Below are 17,433 nucleotides of genomic sequence, written 5' to 3' on the forward strand. Positions count from 1 at the left end.
TCATACCAGGTATAACGCATTTAAAGCCAGCACTACCAAATTTTATTTTGACTGTATGTTACTAATATACCATATCACTTGAACCTCGTTTTGGTACTTTACTGTATCATTGTCAAAACAAAGAGAAATTGGGTGTTGGGTGTTAACAGAGAAAAATAAATAGCATCTAATACAACATTACATTGGACTGAACACACAGCAAAATATTTATATACAATACAGGACAGTCTTTGACTAAATAAATAAACTGCTTAGGCAGCACTGTGGTTCACATCTTTTTAGTCACCAAACAAAGCTTTGTTCAAAAACTTTGAAGAAAACCTCTGAACTATATGATACTAGTGACAAAGACAAGGACAATATTCTAGCCAGTCCTTGTTATAGGTTTGTCTAAGGAGCTTTCTGGCTGGGTTGGTTGACAGTGAGAAAGAAGATGATATTATGAGCTGTGTGAAGCTTTTCCTATCCTCATCAGAAGGCTTTCATTTCCTGGTAAAACCTTATTTTATTGTTTGAAGAATGGCCCAGAGATTTGCCTTAAGAGAAAATCAGCTTGTGAGGCATGAGCAGAATCTTACACACTTTACTTAGTACAGGACATACCAAATGTACAGTCCCTCAAAATATGATGTAGCACTCTTTATACTTATACTTCCAATGATTTATCACAGAAATAAAATGGCTCAAGGCAACTGTGGATCAAGTTATTGTCCCCTTATAGTGCTAATAGAAACATGGACATTATCTTAATACAGTGGTAAAGGTAAAGGGACCCCTGACCATTAGGTCCAGTCGTGGCCGACTCTGGGGTTGCGGTGCTCATCTCGCTTTATTGGCTGAGGGAGCCAGCGTACAGCTTCCGGGTCATGTGGCCAGCATGATTAAGCTGCTTCTGGTGAACCAGAGTACTTAATTCGTTCCGGAGGTCCGTTCTTAAGCTGATACTGTTCTTAACCTGAAACACCACTTTAGTTAATGCGGGCTCCCGCTGCTGCCGCGCCACCGGAGCATGATTTCTGTTCTCATCCTGAAGCAAAGTTCTTAACCCGAGGTACTATTTCTGGGTTAGCGGAATCTGTAACCTGAAGCGTATGTAACCTGAAGTGCATGTAACCCGAGGTACCACTACATAATAATAAATTTTATTTATACCCTGCCCTCCCCAGCCAACACCGGGCTCAGGGCAGCTAACACCCGATATAAAAACAAACTGATTGAGATACAACTTAAAAAACAAGATTAAAATACATTAAAACGCAGCCTCATTTCAATGGAAACTCAAATCAAAAACTTTTTGGGGGGTGAAAATGTCAAGTCTTCACCAAGGCTAACTATCCAAACTGGTCCTACATGGGCCAGAAAAAAGCCAGGGAAGTCCCCAAATAGGAATTCTATCACAGGAGGAGAAAGGAAAAAAGAAAGAAAGAGGGGGAGGGAGTCAAATTTATTCCAAGCCAAAGACCAGGCAGAACAGCTCTGTCTTACAGGCCCTGCAGAAAGAAATCAGATCCTGCAGGGCCCTGGTCTCATGAGACAGAGTGTTCCACCAGGCCAGAGCCAGTGTTGAAAAGTCCCTGGCTCTGGTTGAGGCTAATCTGACTTTCTTAGGGCCCGGGACCTCTAGGGTGTTGCTATTTATGGACCTTAAGGTCCTCAGTGGGGAATACCGGGAGAGGTGGTCCCGTAGGTACGAGGGTCCTAAGGCGTGAAGGGCTTTAAAGGTCAAAACCAGTACCTTAAATCTGACCCTGTACTCCACCGGGAGCCAGTGCAGCTGGAAAAGCACTGGGTGAATAAGCTCCCATGGCAGAGACCCCGTGAGGTGCCTCGCTGCAGCATTCTGCACCCACTGGAGTTTCTGGGACAGCTTCAAGGGCAGAATTACAGTAGTCAAGCCTGGAGGTGACCATCACATGGATCACTGTGACCAGGTTGGGGCAGGAAAGGAAAGGGACCTTTTTTTTTACAGCGTTATTCTGGATAAAACGTATTGGCCTTTTGGCTAACATCAAGTGTAATATACTAGGTTTATTATATGAGGTACCTGAGTTCACTTAGTATTGTTTTACCTGGTTCTCTCTCTCTTACAGACACACTAAAGTATATAAGGATTGACACATTTTGGAATTAGATTCTTCTCTCCCACATTATAGCCCTGAACTCAAAATTCATTACATACACATACACTCAACACTACTTTTTCATGTAACAGTTTAGATCTAACTATGGAACTCATGCTGTATTCTAATTATCCTAAGTATACTCACCAATAGACACATTTCACTAAATTTTGCTTGTTACTGCCAAGTAAATTATGTTGGAGATGTTGTTCATTTAAGCAACTGGTTTTAATCTGCTTTATGCACTAATTTAAAGTGTAAAAATATTGATACTTCACTTTTAGGTCTATTGCAAACAAGGACCAAAGCTATTACAACTTGTGTTTCCTTATTTTTAACAATGACCAAATAACTTATCCAATGACAAAACAAGTCTTTAGTGTTCAATCAATGATACCATGTGAAAGTATACATGTCAAGCTGTTACCAGTCAATTATTGCAGTTAGTGTCCCTGAAGTATATCTTTTACTGATGTTTAGCTCCATTAACAGTCTGAACTCTAATCTTCCTGTAATGGCAGAATTGATATGAGGAACTTGGGACTAAAATTCATCTTACTGACAAGACTACAAAGTTTCTGAAAAACGTATGATCCCAAACTATTCAGAAAACTGAATATTTATATAGGCAGGAATAGTTTGCCTATTGTAATTCATTTCTCTAAGGCAGCCAGTCCCAACCTTGGGTCCCCAGATGTTGTTGGACTACAACTCACATCATTCCTGACCACTGGCCCTGCTAACTAGGGAAGGCTGCTATAAAGAGTACATCCTTAATAACCAAAAAGCAACTGCATTATTTCAACACTGTCCACTTTGAAAAAAACTCTAAAAACCGCCACACAAAAATCACCTGCACCCCAATTTTGGCATATTTTTATTGAAGCTTTTCATCATACAATACACTGGTACCTCCGGTTGCACACGGGATCCGTTCTGGAGCTCCACTTGGATCCCGGGGTGTGCGTATCCGGTGCCGCCGCTTCTGCGCATGTGTGCAGTGCGCTTCTGCGCATCATGAAACCCAGAAAAATACTTTCTGGTTTGCTGTGCACATATCCCAAAGGATACAGAACTGAAGGTGAACGTGAGTAGAGGTACCACTGTACAATTAAAAAAAACCTACTATAAATAAAAATAAAAAAGGAAAAGAGAAAGAAAAATACAAAGCCCTCTCTCAAAAGTAGATCTTAACCCTTGTCTCACACAGAAGAGGGTGGATCCTCCCAGCTCTCACCTGGGAGCTTCCGTTTCTTCTACTAGCCTCTTATCCTGGAAGATATTCCCTTCTCTGTGTCTCACACAGCGCTTTTCACAAGCCAGCCATCCCCTTCATACCCACACCCCAATTTTGAACTCTCTGGTGGAAGCAGAGGAGAAAAGGAAGACTATGTTCAAGTTTACATTGTCCTTCGGGCTCTCCATTATTATTTAAAGAAAATGCTTTGCTAAATTTCAAATTCTGTAGCATGCATTAAGTACACTACATAGCTTGCAACTATTAGACAAATGAATCTACTAAAAATACTATTAAAGCTACAGCACCAGTAAACCCATCCAAGTATACAACAGCTTCATTTAAAAAATAATTTTAAAAAAGCTTAGTTTAACATATTAAATTCAGTGGCAAGCAGCTCTACCACATGGAATTAACTTCAACTGACCACTAGGAGTCTCCACAGAACTAACAACAGTGAAACATTTGATGAGGAAAGTGCAAGAGCAGGAAGATTAGGGCAGCATTTCTGAACCACACCCACAGCTTCTAAAGAGGAGGAAAACCACAAGGACAAGAAAGTGGGAGCACGCAATGGTATACAAAGCACCAAGAGCGTATACTTTGCTTAACCACTAAGCATGTAATTGGCAGGACAGCAAATGGTCTAATTAAACCTTCTAGCTGAAGCATAGGTTTGTAACTAGTTTGAAGTGATGGCTGTGGTTTTCCTAGGTATACAGCAAGGCACGTTCGCTCTAATAAACAAATTACTGGGCCCACGTTAGATGTATCTCACACAGAAGGCAAGAACATATAGTCTAATTTCAAAAACATCCAAACTCCAGACCTAGGAGAAATTGTTGCTGTCCCCTGACATCTTCCACCTGAGGCAGCAATCATCCAAATTCTGATCAAATGTTACACCACCTACAGAGCAGCACACAATGCTATGCATTTAGTTGCATCTAACACTAATGTTCTTATAGCAAAGATGGTTCAATGCATGTTTCAAAGTCCTAATTTAAAAGTAGTTGAATTTACACTTGGAACTGATCTTAGCATATAAATTAATTAAGTAATAAGTTACTTAATATATTTGTACATTTTGAGGTGCTTAATTTCACAGAAAGACAATTAAGAATTATTGTGTTATTTTAAACTTATTTTGCATATGTGTAACAGTACACTATTTTGTACTACTACCAACCACCAACAAGTCTATTCCCATGAGGATAACCTCATCACATGCAGATGCTACAATTGAAAGAAGCACCCAAATTATCATTTTGATGATGAGAACATCAAATAAGACAGATAAGACTGTTCTCCTTTAGCTGCCTGCTGAAATCTTTTCTGGTTGGATGGGCCTATTCAGACACATAATTTGGGTATATTTTTATGGTGGATGCTGCTCTGGAGTTTTCCAGGAGGAAGGGTGTGATATATAAATTTAAAATAAATAAATAAATAAATAAATAATGCATGCTCTGGCCATACTTGTGAGGCAAGTTGCTTGTTAGGTGACTAGAATGACTAGCAGATGTTCTAAAGGAAAGCTAATGATCAGAACATAGCTAGAGATATTTGAGCATTTTGAATGGAAGAGGCCAAGATAATGTGGAAGCTAAGGAAAGGGGGTGAGTGTAAGGTGTGTGTGTTTCACAAAACCATTTGGGGGGCAGAGTCAGAATGCCCTGGGGGTAGAATGCAAAACTCTCCAAAAATGTAGTATACAAAAGCAGATATACTACTTGACTACCCCTATGTTCTACTTGTGTATAAATAATCCAAGTGGTGCTGCCCATGGAACTTCTCACTACTCAAAGAACTGGAGAACACAAAACAATACGATAGTTGTCCGAATATACACTAAGTTAAAGTTTTGTTACCTTTCACAAACAGCACAATCTAAAATTCAAAACATTTCCATATGCCAGATGTGACTATAGACCCAACTCCTGGGAAATATAAGTACTTGTAGTGATCAGTTGTCTAAAAAGTATGCCCAGTGTCCATCTACTGTAGGGGATGAAAATCTGTCCCTTGCTAGCAGATATGCTAGAACTCACAGGGTCCCAAAAGAAAGGATTCGTCCATTTGATCCAAACATAGGATTTCCAAAGCTTCTAAGCCAAACCTAAAGCTTCACAAAAAGCCTATGACCTCTTCCTTGGACAGTATTACTTCAGAATGCAGATAGGAGATCATATGCTAAAATACAATCCCATGTAAGAATACTTTCACACACAAAACCAACCCACTGGCTTCAGTCATCCTCCACAACATAATAGCTGTTTTCAGAATCCCAGGGGGTAATTCAAAACCACAACAGTAGAAATTCAGAAAAGGCACCACCAGTCAAGAGAATGCCAACATGTTCAATGAACAGTATCAATAAAGCCAACAGAAACAAGATTTTCTTCAGAAAATAGAAATCTTGTTCAAATAAGGAGGAAAAGGAACACAAACTCTGGCAAAAGAAACACAAGCAGGAAATAAGGAATAAAAAACAATTTGAGGAGCACATCACTAAAAACAAAAAGGCCAACAATAACAAGGTATTTACATGCATTAGATGCAGGAAATTGCCAATGGAAGTCACTGGACCTTTGAACAACAAGGAAATCAAAAAAGGAAGGAAGAGGCAAATATTAAAATGGCAAATACGATTCAGTGTTAGCATATGTAAACTAATGCATATATATGTTTATAAGATCTGAACTTGTAGTAACTAACCAGGAAAGAGACCCTAGACTTGTGATGGATGTCAGTGAAAATGCTGACCCAATAGGTAGCAGCTGTGAAAAATGCAAATGATGTTAATGACCCAAATCAAAACGTTGTTATACCAATCGCTCAATATTCTCAGTGGAGGGGATACATTAAGTAATATGTTTGAATGTTGAATATGCAAGTGTATTTGTAGAGACAATGGGTAGAACAAACACTATTAGAAACACTGCTGGATAAGTGTTTAATGGTCATTGTATGTGTATTTGTCTAAAAACCAATTATTATTTTTTTAAGGCAAACTCTATGTTAAGCAAAATTGGCAACCCTTAAAGCTGTCCCTTTACCTGCAAGGTATGATTTCAAACCATGTGATCAAAAATGGACAGCCTGACATTACTGTGACATGAGGTGCCAGACAGGTAGCTGGCACTGCCCACTTGTCAAACCAAGCCCTTGGGAGTAAGGGAAAATAAAGATCTGGCTGGGAGGCCTAATCCAGTCCTGCCTTGTTTAAAAGGCAGCCTAATTCCTTCACTCATCCTGTAATTTTGAGGTTCGTTTTCATGGCATGAAACGAACTCCTGATCACTTTCATGCTCATTGATATGGTTCCAAACTAAAGAAAAACCCTATTTCAGGAATACTAAAATATAATAGACTGCAGCCCCAAGATTCTTTGCTGTTCCCATTTATGACTCTTACATGATCGTTTAAGACTATAATCCTACACTTACCTTGAAGTCTCACTGAATTCAATAATACATACTTCTGAATGTGCATGCATATGAGTGTACTATATAGAAAGTCTGGGCCCTGACATGCTCTGAAAGTATTTGCTGCCTATGTTTCTTTGTAAAGTTGGTAAACTTGGTGTGGTTTGTGGAGCCATTTGGGTGGGGAGGCACCGAATCCACACAAAGAGCCTCTTGACATAAATTACTATCCATACTGAAAAATCTGCAATTTCCCGTGTTTCAGTCTCTGCAATTCTCAAAATGACTCAGATTAAGTAACCTTCTACAATATAGACACATGTTGGTTTGTGTTCAAAAATGTTACAGGCAAATATTTTTAATATGCTTTGATGGAATCTACACACACATTCATTCCAATGGATACTTAAACTTATTTATATTCTGAAATGTTTGTTGTGGTTGTTCCAATATGCTGTCTAGCTAATGCCAGCTACAGCAAACAGAACCAACAATATATGGAAGAATTTGGTCATAATTTGTGCCAACATGGAAGCCAACTCTCATGAATTCATTACTGACAGCATAGTATCAACATATATTTATACTTTGCTCAGTGAAGTCTGCATAAAACTCACTATTTTCCTATGCTACATCTGTACTTAAATTATTGTTCATTGGTTTAATTTACACCAGTTAGAGAAGTAACAAGGATCCAAAGCTGGTGGAGTTCTGCAAACTGTTCTGAACGACTATCTCTTACTCTGTTTATAGAGATTTCTGCCTTCAGTTGAGTACAATAAGCCAATTGTTGTGTACTTTAGTTTTTTCTGATAGGTGCACCATCCATAGTTCCAGAAGCTTACTGGAATATTTTGTTAAGGGGGAATTATTGGGTTGTTTTTGTTATGTATTTTCTGTTTTTCATATTGTGATTTTATGTTGTGAACTACCCTGAGATCTATGGGTATAGGGTTGTATATAAATTTTATAAATAATAATGCAGAAACATGTTATTCAAATGACATTCATATGTGCATCAAGACATTCAGTAACTTTTAAGCAATTCCAAGACAAACTAATGGGCTAAATACAGCCCATTCTTACACATGCTTACCCACGAAGCCGAAGTACTATCACCAAACTGTTTAAAATTTAAAATAAGTTCAATATAAATGTAAACTAATGCACATTAGGGAAATATATATATAATTTCACATATACACTCACAGGGTCAGAACAGACGGTAGCTAACCAGGAAAAGAATCTTAAGGTCTGACCATATCCATCAAAGCTGAATGATGGAAGATTCAGGCCAGAGAAAAGGAAGTAATTCACTACCATCATTAATTATTATTCTTCATTAACATTTGCAATGCAGGAAGGGTTCGCACATTAGACTTCTACCATTTACATCCAGATGTGTTTCCCAAAGAGGGTGATACTGCCCCCTGGGGGGTGCTGGAATGATCCAGGGGGTGGTAGTAGCCTCAGGTGTAACTGGGGGGGGGGGTCTGAAAAGGGGCAGTGGAAGCATAAGAAAATTTTGAAAAACCATTTGTACAGTACATGTTTCATCTGTTGTGAAATGATGCTTACTGCCAGATCTCTCCTGGATCCAGTGGTCATGCTGGACGAAAGGGGTAAACCTGGGCTTCAGTATACCCTTTTCAGCTTCACCCAGGCCCAGGAAGTGTCTCACAGCTTACCTGCCTGTTGGGCCAATGACAGGCGGCAGTGGCACAAGCCCTGACACTGGGCAGATCGACTGAGCCAGCAGGCTTCACTCTAGTCCGCCACGTGGGTTTTTAATCTGGGAGCCTAGTCCACCTCCTTGGCCAGTTTTGAAAAATTGTTTGTACATGTTTCAACAGTTGTGTAATGACCCTTACCACTGTGTCTTACTTATAACAACATCTTTATTTACTATGTTGTAGGATGTAGGTAGAAATATAGATACATAAAGGAACACAGATTTGTCACTGCATCTTTGTTTGTTTGCTTAAAGAAGGTAGATTTCCAGAGAGGCACTGAATATTTTTTTTCTGAAAATGGGGTGGTAGGCCAAACAAGTTTGGGAACCTCTGATCTAGATGGAAAGCAGTATTAACCCATATTACCAGTCTTAGAAATTCTCCAGGAGCCAGCATGTTTTTTGACTTTCATGGGTCCAATTGCGACCACATGGAGATCTCTGGATGCCACGTTGGCATCTGACCATTCCATCTGCCTGGCACCTCCAGCTTTCATAAGCAAGTAAGCAGAAGCTTATTTATTGCATTATATCCTATATCTTTCTCCAAGAGTACACAGTTCAGCCTCCTCCTTATCCCTACAACAACCCTGTGAGATAGGTTGAAAGGCTGTGACTGCCATAAGGTGACTGGCCCAATGAGCTTTATGACTGAGGGGGGATTTGAACCCTGATCTCTTGGGTCCTAGTCTGACACTCTAACCACAACACCGTACTGGCCTCCTAGAGTAGTTCTTATAAATTAAGTAGGCAAATAAATAAATATAGGGAAAGCCAATTGTCACTACAAGAAGGATCTGAAATATTTTCCTTGAAGCTTGAATTTGTTGTATTCAGGATTGCTTTATTTGATGTTTTAAAGTGTTTTAAAACACTTTCGAGATTTCCCCCCCTTTAAAATATAAGGCAGTATGGAAATTAATTGAATACTGGGATAGCTCAGTTGGTAGAGCTTGAGATTCCTAATCTCAGGGTTGTGGGTTCAAGCCCTGCAGGGGGTTGGACCAGATGATCCTAGTGGTCCCTTCCAGCTCTATAAATTCTATGAATCATAATACTAATAAATTTCATTGCAAAAAAAAAAAGGTTCATAGACATTCTGTTATGACAACTGTAGCATAGGTTTCTAACACTATGTATTACCGTATTTTTTGCTCTATTAGACGCACCAGACGATAAGACACACCTAGTTTTTAGGGGAGGAAAACAAGAAATAAGAAAACAACGCAAAGCATCCTGAGCTAAGAGGGAGCGCTCCTCCATCTTCACTCAGGAGGCTTTGCAGGGCTATCCCTGAAGCCAGGAGAGCAAGCGGGATTGGTGCGCACAGATCCCTCTTGCCCTCCTGGTTTCAGTGGAAGCAAGCCTACTGGCTTTCCTCCCGCAAGAGCCGTGCACTCTTTAAAGGGAGCGTGGCTCTTGGGGGCTTTTCTGGAAGGTGGGGGAAGGGACAGAGCCGTGCGCTCTGTCCCTTCCCCCATCTCCCGCAAAAGCCAGGGATAGCTGCATGAAGCCTCCACAGGGCAGCGGGATGAAGGCTCCCCGCTGCCCTGCAGAGGCTTCGCGTGGCTAATCCAGAAGCTAGAACAGCTAGAGGAAGCGCTGCACAGCACTCCCGCTAGCTGTTCTGGCCTTTGGATAGCCCTGCGAAGCCTCTGCAGGGCACAGGGATGAAGGCTCCCCATGCCCTGTGGAGGCTTCGCGCGGCTAAGCCAGAAGCTAAAACAGCCAGCTGGATCGCAGCACAGCGATCCCGCTGGCTGTCCTGGCTTCTGGCTTAGCCGCGCGAAGCCTCTCCCGGGCAAGGGGAGCCTTCATCCCCTGCCCACGAGAGGCTGTGCGCGGCTAAGCCTCCCCCAAGAGCTGTGCTCCCTTTAAAGAGAGTGCTGAGTGTATGTGCGGCTCTTGGGGGCTTTTTCCCAAGGAGAGAAAAGGGCAGCCCATCTCCCTCCTTAGGGAAAAGCCCCAAAGAGCTGCACACACACTGCACACGGCTCTTTAAAGGGAGCGCTGAGCAGAGCCTCCCACCTGCATTCGCTCCATAAGATGCACACACATTTCCCCTTACTTTTTAGGAGGGGAAAAGTGCGTCTTATAGGGCAAAAAATACGGTACTACAGTAGCACAACATCCAGCGACTCTGGCTTTGTCACATGGTTTGTAATGAGAAGAAATAAAAAATAATCTAAGTCAATCCATTGTGTCATCTGTCCTTCTTGCAGAGTTAACCTACGCAAACCAGACCACAAGATACTAGAGATAGAATTCAGGGTCCCTGTAGGACAAATAGGTTCTGATGTTTCAAACAAGAGAGCAAAGCCACACACTACTAGAGAAAAATAGAAAAATGTCTGTCCAACTTCAAATCTAGCATGGCCAGTCATATCCCATTAACTGTACACATTAACACCACCTGTAGTTTTGGAGCCCCAGACATATTAAGAAAAGAGAGTCAAAGTACCTAAAAATACTGCTAGCCTCCATAAGCTAACCTTTTTGTAAATTGTGAATTGACTGCAATCAGTATTTCACTAAATAATATTCATATCCAATTTTACATACTTACTTGACTTGACCTGTCACAACTTACAGAACTGAAACAATGAAGGTCTACATTTCAGCACAACGTACAGTTCTGCCTGCACACATGAAGTTCACAGCAAAATTTAAAGCAAAAAGCATAAACAATGTACCTAGAATATTTAGGTCACAATATATAAACACCTTCCTAACAATAAGGCTATGATAACTTCAGTCTTTTTCTCTAGGAAGCCTCTTATGCATAATCCAACTCACTGGCATGCATGGTATGTAGTACTAAACACATTGCTGCATTTCCTGTGCTGCATTTCCTGTGCTGGAGCAGAATTATTTGGAATCTCAGATTTAGAAAAAAGGATTTTGCTTTGCTTTCCATTTTAAACAAATTTATCCCACAGTCAATGTATAATTTCAGGAATTATCAGTAGTTAAATGACAGTCACATTAGGTTAACACAAATCATATTGTTACATAGTATAGTACTGTGCTGTAACAAATCACAAACTATCCAAAGAAAAATACAGTCAAACCTCAGTTGTCGAACGTAATCCATTCTGGAAACCCATTCAGCTTCCGAAAAGTTCGACCACCGAGGCGCGGCTTCCAATTGGTTGCAAGAGGTTCCTGCACTCAAGCGGAAGCCACATCGGACATTCGGCTTCCAAAAAAAGTTCAAAAACTGAAGCATTTACCTCCGGGTTTTCAGCGTTCAGGAAAGCTAATTACAGTGGTACCTCATGTTACACACTATCCCCCTTACTAATGCTTCGGGTTATGCGCTCTGCTAACCCAGAGGTAGATGCCCCTTGTTGCGAACTTTGCCCCGGGATGCGTGCGGAAGTCGCACTCCAGCGGTGTGGCAGCAGCGGGAGGCATCATTAGCTAAAGTGTGTCTCATGTTACGAGCCGTTTCCAATTACGAACAGACCTCCAGAACGGATTAAGTACATAGCAAGAGGTACCACTGTACATACACTTCAGGTTACAGACTCCGCTAACCCAGAAATATTACCTCGGATTAAGAACTTTGCTTCAGGATGAGAAAAAGAATTGTGCGGTGGCGGCGTGGCAGCAGCAGGAGGCCCCATTAGCTAAAGTGGTGCTTCAGGTTAAGAACAGTTTCAGGTTAAGAACAGACCTCCAGAACGAATTAAGTTCTTAACTCGAGGTACCACTGATAGTGACTGATAGGTCAAAGTGAAGACAACAAAGTGGGTCCAGAATTTAGAAAGTTAAATTTGGCAGGTTTTCAACCCTGTAAATTATGTGCAAGGCAGTTGCCAGGACAACTTCTTCAGTTACAAGGCCAAAAATAAACTGAACAAACTTTATCTTCAGAGATATAGTCATTTGGACTATGCTCTCAATAAAATAGTACCTAAACTGAATTTTACTTTGGGATCTTAAGGAAATAAGATGTTTGAGATTTCAGATTTGAGAAGCTGTACAAGTTTAGAACCTGCTCAAAATATTAATTCTAATCACTTTAAAACAAGCCAAAATAAAACAGCCCAAGAGACTGCTCTGTATGCCCTCCACATGCTTCATACTTTCAGAACTGCTCTAGGACATTGTTTTAACACTGACCAGACAGATTATGGTCTGATCAGTTTCATCCTGAATGATAAATTGTGGTTGCTACCACAACCCCACAACAGTGCAACATGGCATGGGCTGGGGCTAGGCTCCCTTCTTATCAAGGAAAGAAATCATCCTTAAAGTGGGGTGACATAACTGTTCCTGCGGAAACTGCCCTATCAGTTCAATTATATAAGTCCTCAACACTATAAGCTTTTACCAGAAAATAACTGTTACCATATTATTAATATAACTGTAAAGCATCCTTGTTGCTAACTTGAAGCTCAAAAGATAGTTCATTATATCTATACTTTTTGTTACATAACATACAAAAAAACAGCATATAGCAACTAAAATATGAAGGGTAGCACGGCGTGCAAGGCTACAATCATTCTTCCCAAGTAGGTTTTATAAGAAAAGCTACATAAGCAATACAGAACAGTCACAACTGTAGATGTGACTAAGTCAGTTTCACTGAGCTTAGGTGTGCAGAATCTTGTTACAAATTTGAATATGAAAGAAGTGAGAGGCGCCTGAATATTTAGGTGGGTAATGAAAATAGTCTGGCACACTTCCATGCAATTTGCCACTTGCTTACGCACCTTAGAAGCGTGGCCATTTCCCACATGTGACCAGTGGAGTACCACGCTGCACATGCCTCCCCACCAGTTACAGAAGAACAGTGCATAACTGTGGTAACTTTGATCAAAATTCTGTCTTCCAGACCTATAGGATCAGTATAAGTCCAAAGGATGTAACACACATCCATAACAGCAGGACATGTTTTCCTCAACAGGACTTTAAATGAGAATGATATCCAAAACCATTCATTTTCCTAAGACAGTGTTGTTCTGTGGCATATGGGGAGGGAAAATATTATATCCAAAACTGGCTTAGATTAGACCTGAATGCAAACAAGCTTTGTATCACATTTTTCTGATGCAAATAGCATCACTCATTTTTGAAAATCGAAACATATTGTTAAAAACACAGCTACAGAAGATTTCCTGTTACAATTGTTGACCCACAGGTGGTTACTGTTAGTTGTAGTCAATTGCAGGAAGAGGCAGCTGCATATGTGGGTAATATACCACATCCAAAAAACCAAAACATTACTCACAAAGTGAAAATCAAGATTGGGTCCCTTAGATCCCAAGCCTTGCACATCCTTAGCACCAGCATACAGACACTGTTGAGCTTGTTCTGAGTTTAGTGCCAAAACGTGGTGTCCCCAAACCAGTGTTCAAAATTAGTCAGGCACCAGGTGCATTTTGCACCTGGCTATTTGCCACTTGCGACCAAGTGAAGGTGCCTGACATCTCCACAATCTAGAGGTGCATGCCTGGGGATCATTGGATCTTGACTGTTTTCACACACTAATACCACATCTTCCAGAATTCGCTCACTTAGATTTTATCTGCACAATCAGATTAAATTTCAGAAACCAGTATTTTTTGTGCAGCCTGAGCAGGAGCAGTGAACAATGTTATAGTTAATTGTTGCTTGTCTTCACTTACCCCACCCTACTGCCTTGCTCACAGTTGTGAAGAATATTCTTACATTATGAATGGTCCATGTCACCATTAAGAAAAAGTGGTAGAAAACAGACCAATATATATGTGGACTGTCCCTGGATCAAGTGACTTTTCTTCTTAAAGTTGTCAAAGCTCTTTACCTTGCTCGAGGTTGTCATCTGAACTAGCCAGATGCTTAACTGATAATCAATCACAGTCAGTCAATCATTTGAAAAATAAGGCCTTAGAGCAGTCTTGCCCAAAAATAGCAACTAAATATTCTCTGTAACCTTGACTTAAGGAGCCATTTGGACCCTAGCTTATATATCTGACTGCCCCAAAACACATACAAAAATAGTTAAACATGGCATACCAATGTCAAAGCCAGGTAAGAGTGCTTTGTATTTTTCTGTCACACCCCATCCTTAAATGCTAAAGGGTCAACACAGAAACTATTCCAGGTCCAGTATTGCTCATGCATATTTTTCAGGCCAGCTACACTTAAAATTGCCATCTCTAAATCATCTCCATTTGTCAGCACAATCCTATGCAAAATTATGTGTATCTCTGCATAGGATTATGCTGCGAGTCTTAATCAAGGCTGAGCGAAGCTAATTTACTATTCATTTCTGCTGGAAGGAAAAAATGGTCAAGGGTTCCTACCACATTTATTAGTATCTCTTCTAAGAGTTGCTTCATATGCCACATCTGATACCCAACTATAGAAATCCTGGCAAAAATCCATGAAAATAGCAAATTATGAACAGTGTCCATATGCATAATAAACCATGGCTTGGAACGTGTCAATGATGAACCAGAAGGAAAAAAATGTGACATATGAAACACCATTAAACTAAATTTACACTTTAAACAATGAAACATGTAAAGAATATCCTATGTTCAAGCCCAGGTATCTTCCACTAATAAGATTTTGGATAGCAATATGGATAATATCTTTATAAGAACTGCTCTTAGAATGGACTATCGAAGATTATGTGAACAAGAGTTTGATTCAGTGTAAAATAGCCCAAAGTAAATACTACAAGGCATCATTCAATGGAATGTCACCACGCAGACACCATGCCAGCCTCACACTACCAACTGCAACCTATGACTGGCTCCACTTGGCATTTCTCCATACATAGGGGAACCAGAAGTCTGACTCCAAACCAGCCAGTGAAGGGCAATTCTTGCTTGTTTCAAAAGTCGCTCATTGCTCCACTGCATAATTCCATCATAATCCACTATGGAAAAACCAAAACCATCATAACCCCAGAACATTCCAAAAGAGATGGGATACCCCATCAGAAGAACTTGACACCAAGCCAACACCACACTACCTGAGAACAAGGGTGCCACCCCACTCCCTGGCAAAGTATATGTGGTAGTTGTGAACCAGCAGAAACCTAACAGGTGTGGCTCTTCCAAGTCTGGAGATGCAAATAAGAGAAAATATGAAACTACAGTGGTGCCCCGCAAGACGAAATTAATTCGTTCTGCGAGTTTTTTTGTTCTATGAGTTTTTTCGTCTTGCGAAGCACCAATGTGTATTGACGGTTTCCCATTGGAATGCATTGGCGGTTTTTTAAAAAAAGGCGCAAGATGTTTCGTCTTGCGAAGCAACTCAGAAAACGGAAAACTCTTTCGTCTTGCGAGTTTTTCGTCTTCCGAGGCATACGTCTTGCGGGGCACCACTGTATTAAAGTCTTGTCAGATGGTTCTTCAAGATTTAGAACATTGCTAAGACCAAAAGAAATGGACAAGTCTTTGGATATGGTTGCTGTCTTCTTTTTCACAGTAGGGCTCCAGTGCCATCAACAGCTACATACTAGTAAGGGAAGCAACAGATGTCCAATATGAAATGAAGTGATTTCCAATCACCGCATATTGGGGGCAGTGAAAGGTTTATCTGTTGAGTATCTACTACCAATCCTATCTTGCTGCCTGGCCCACACCTATCCTCCTCCTCCTCCTTCATTTATTTAATTATCTGAAGGCCCAGGGGAAGCAACTTTTTACTGGCTTTCTTCATGTGTTTTTAACAGTAGTCTAGAATGCAGAAATGTAGCAAGTGATGATTTTTCTATTACTGATACGAAGAGCAATGGAGTAATTTAATCCTGTACAGTGGTACCTTGGGCTACATATGCTTCAGGTTACAGACCCCGCTAACCCAGAAATAGTGCTTCAGGTTAAGAACTTTGCTTCAGGATGAGAACAGAAATCGTGCTTCGGCAGCGTGGCAGCAGCAGGAGCCCCCATTACCTAAAGTGGTGCTTCAGGTTAAGAACAGTTTCAGGTTAAAAACAGATCTCCGGAATGAATTAAGTACTTAACCCGAGGTACCACTGTAGTTCATGCTAGAAAAGTATTTGTCAGTTTCAAATAATGCCACACCACCACTTGTTTGTTTTTCTGCCTGTTTAATTTACAGTGGTACCTCAGGTTAAGAACCTAATTCGATCTGGAGGACCGTTCTTAACCTGAAACTGTTCTTAACCTTTAGCTAATGGGGCCTCCCGGTGCCGGCTAACGATTTCTGTTCTCATCCTGAAGGAACGTTCTTAACCCGAGGTACTATTTCTGGGTTAGTGGAGTCTATAACCTGAAGCATCTGTATCCTGAAGCATCTGTAACCTGAAGCGTCTGTATCCTGAAGCGTCTGTAACCCAAGGTACCACTGTATTTCATCTGTTTATTTGCTGACTTTATATTCCACCTTTTCTCCAAGGAACTCAAGGTTGTGTGCATAGTTCCACCCCTCCACATTTAATGCCCACAAGAACCCTGTGAGGCAGGTTAGACTTAAACTAGTGACTAGCCCAATTACACCCAGTGAGCTTCACCCAGGAGCGTCTCCACCCCCATCGTTCTACCCGGACACTGAGGTCCAGCACCGAGGGCCTTCTGGCGGTTCCCTCACTGCGAGAGGCCAAGTTACAGGGAACCAGGCAGAGCGCCTTCTTGGTAGTGGCGCCCTCCCTGTGGAACGCCCTCCCACCAGAAGTCAAAGAGAACAACAACTACCAGACTTTTAGAAGACATCTGAAGGCAGCACTGTTTAGGGAAGCTTTTAATGTTTGATGTATTACAGTATTTTAATATTTTTTTTGGAAGCCGCCCAGAGCAGCTGGGGAGGCCCAGCCAGATGGGCGGGGTATAAATAATAAATTATTATTATTATTATTATTATTATTATTATTATGGCTGAGTGGGCATTTGAGTCCAGCACTCAAGTACTAACACAACACTAACACTTTGTGTGTGTTTTATTGTGGTGCTG

General features: G+C 40.9%; 1 protein-coding gene across 1 annotated transcript in view; it reads right to left on the minus strand.

The window, feature by feature from the left end:
- The window catches only part of DIAPH2 (diaphanous related formin 2), a 334,973-nt gene that overhangs the window by 315,537 nt on the left and 2,003 nt on the right, over positions 1-17,433 (minus strand). The gene's annotated exons all lie outside the window — the stretch shown is intronic.

This window comes from Podarcis tiliguerta, assembly GCF_965153285.1.
Source record: "Podarcis tiliguerta genome assembly, chromosome: Z".
Taxonomy (NCBI): Eukaryota; Metazoa; Chordata; class Lepidosauria; order Squamata; family Lacertidae; genus Podarcis; species Podarcis tiliguerta.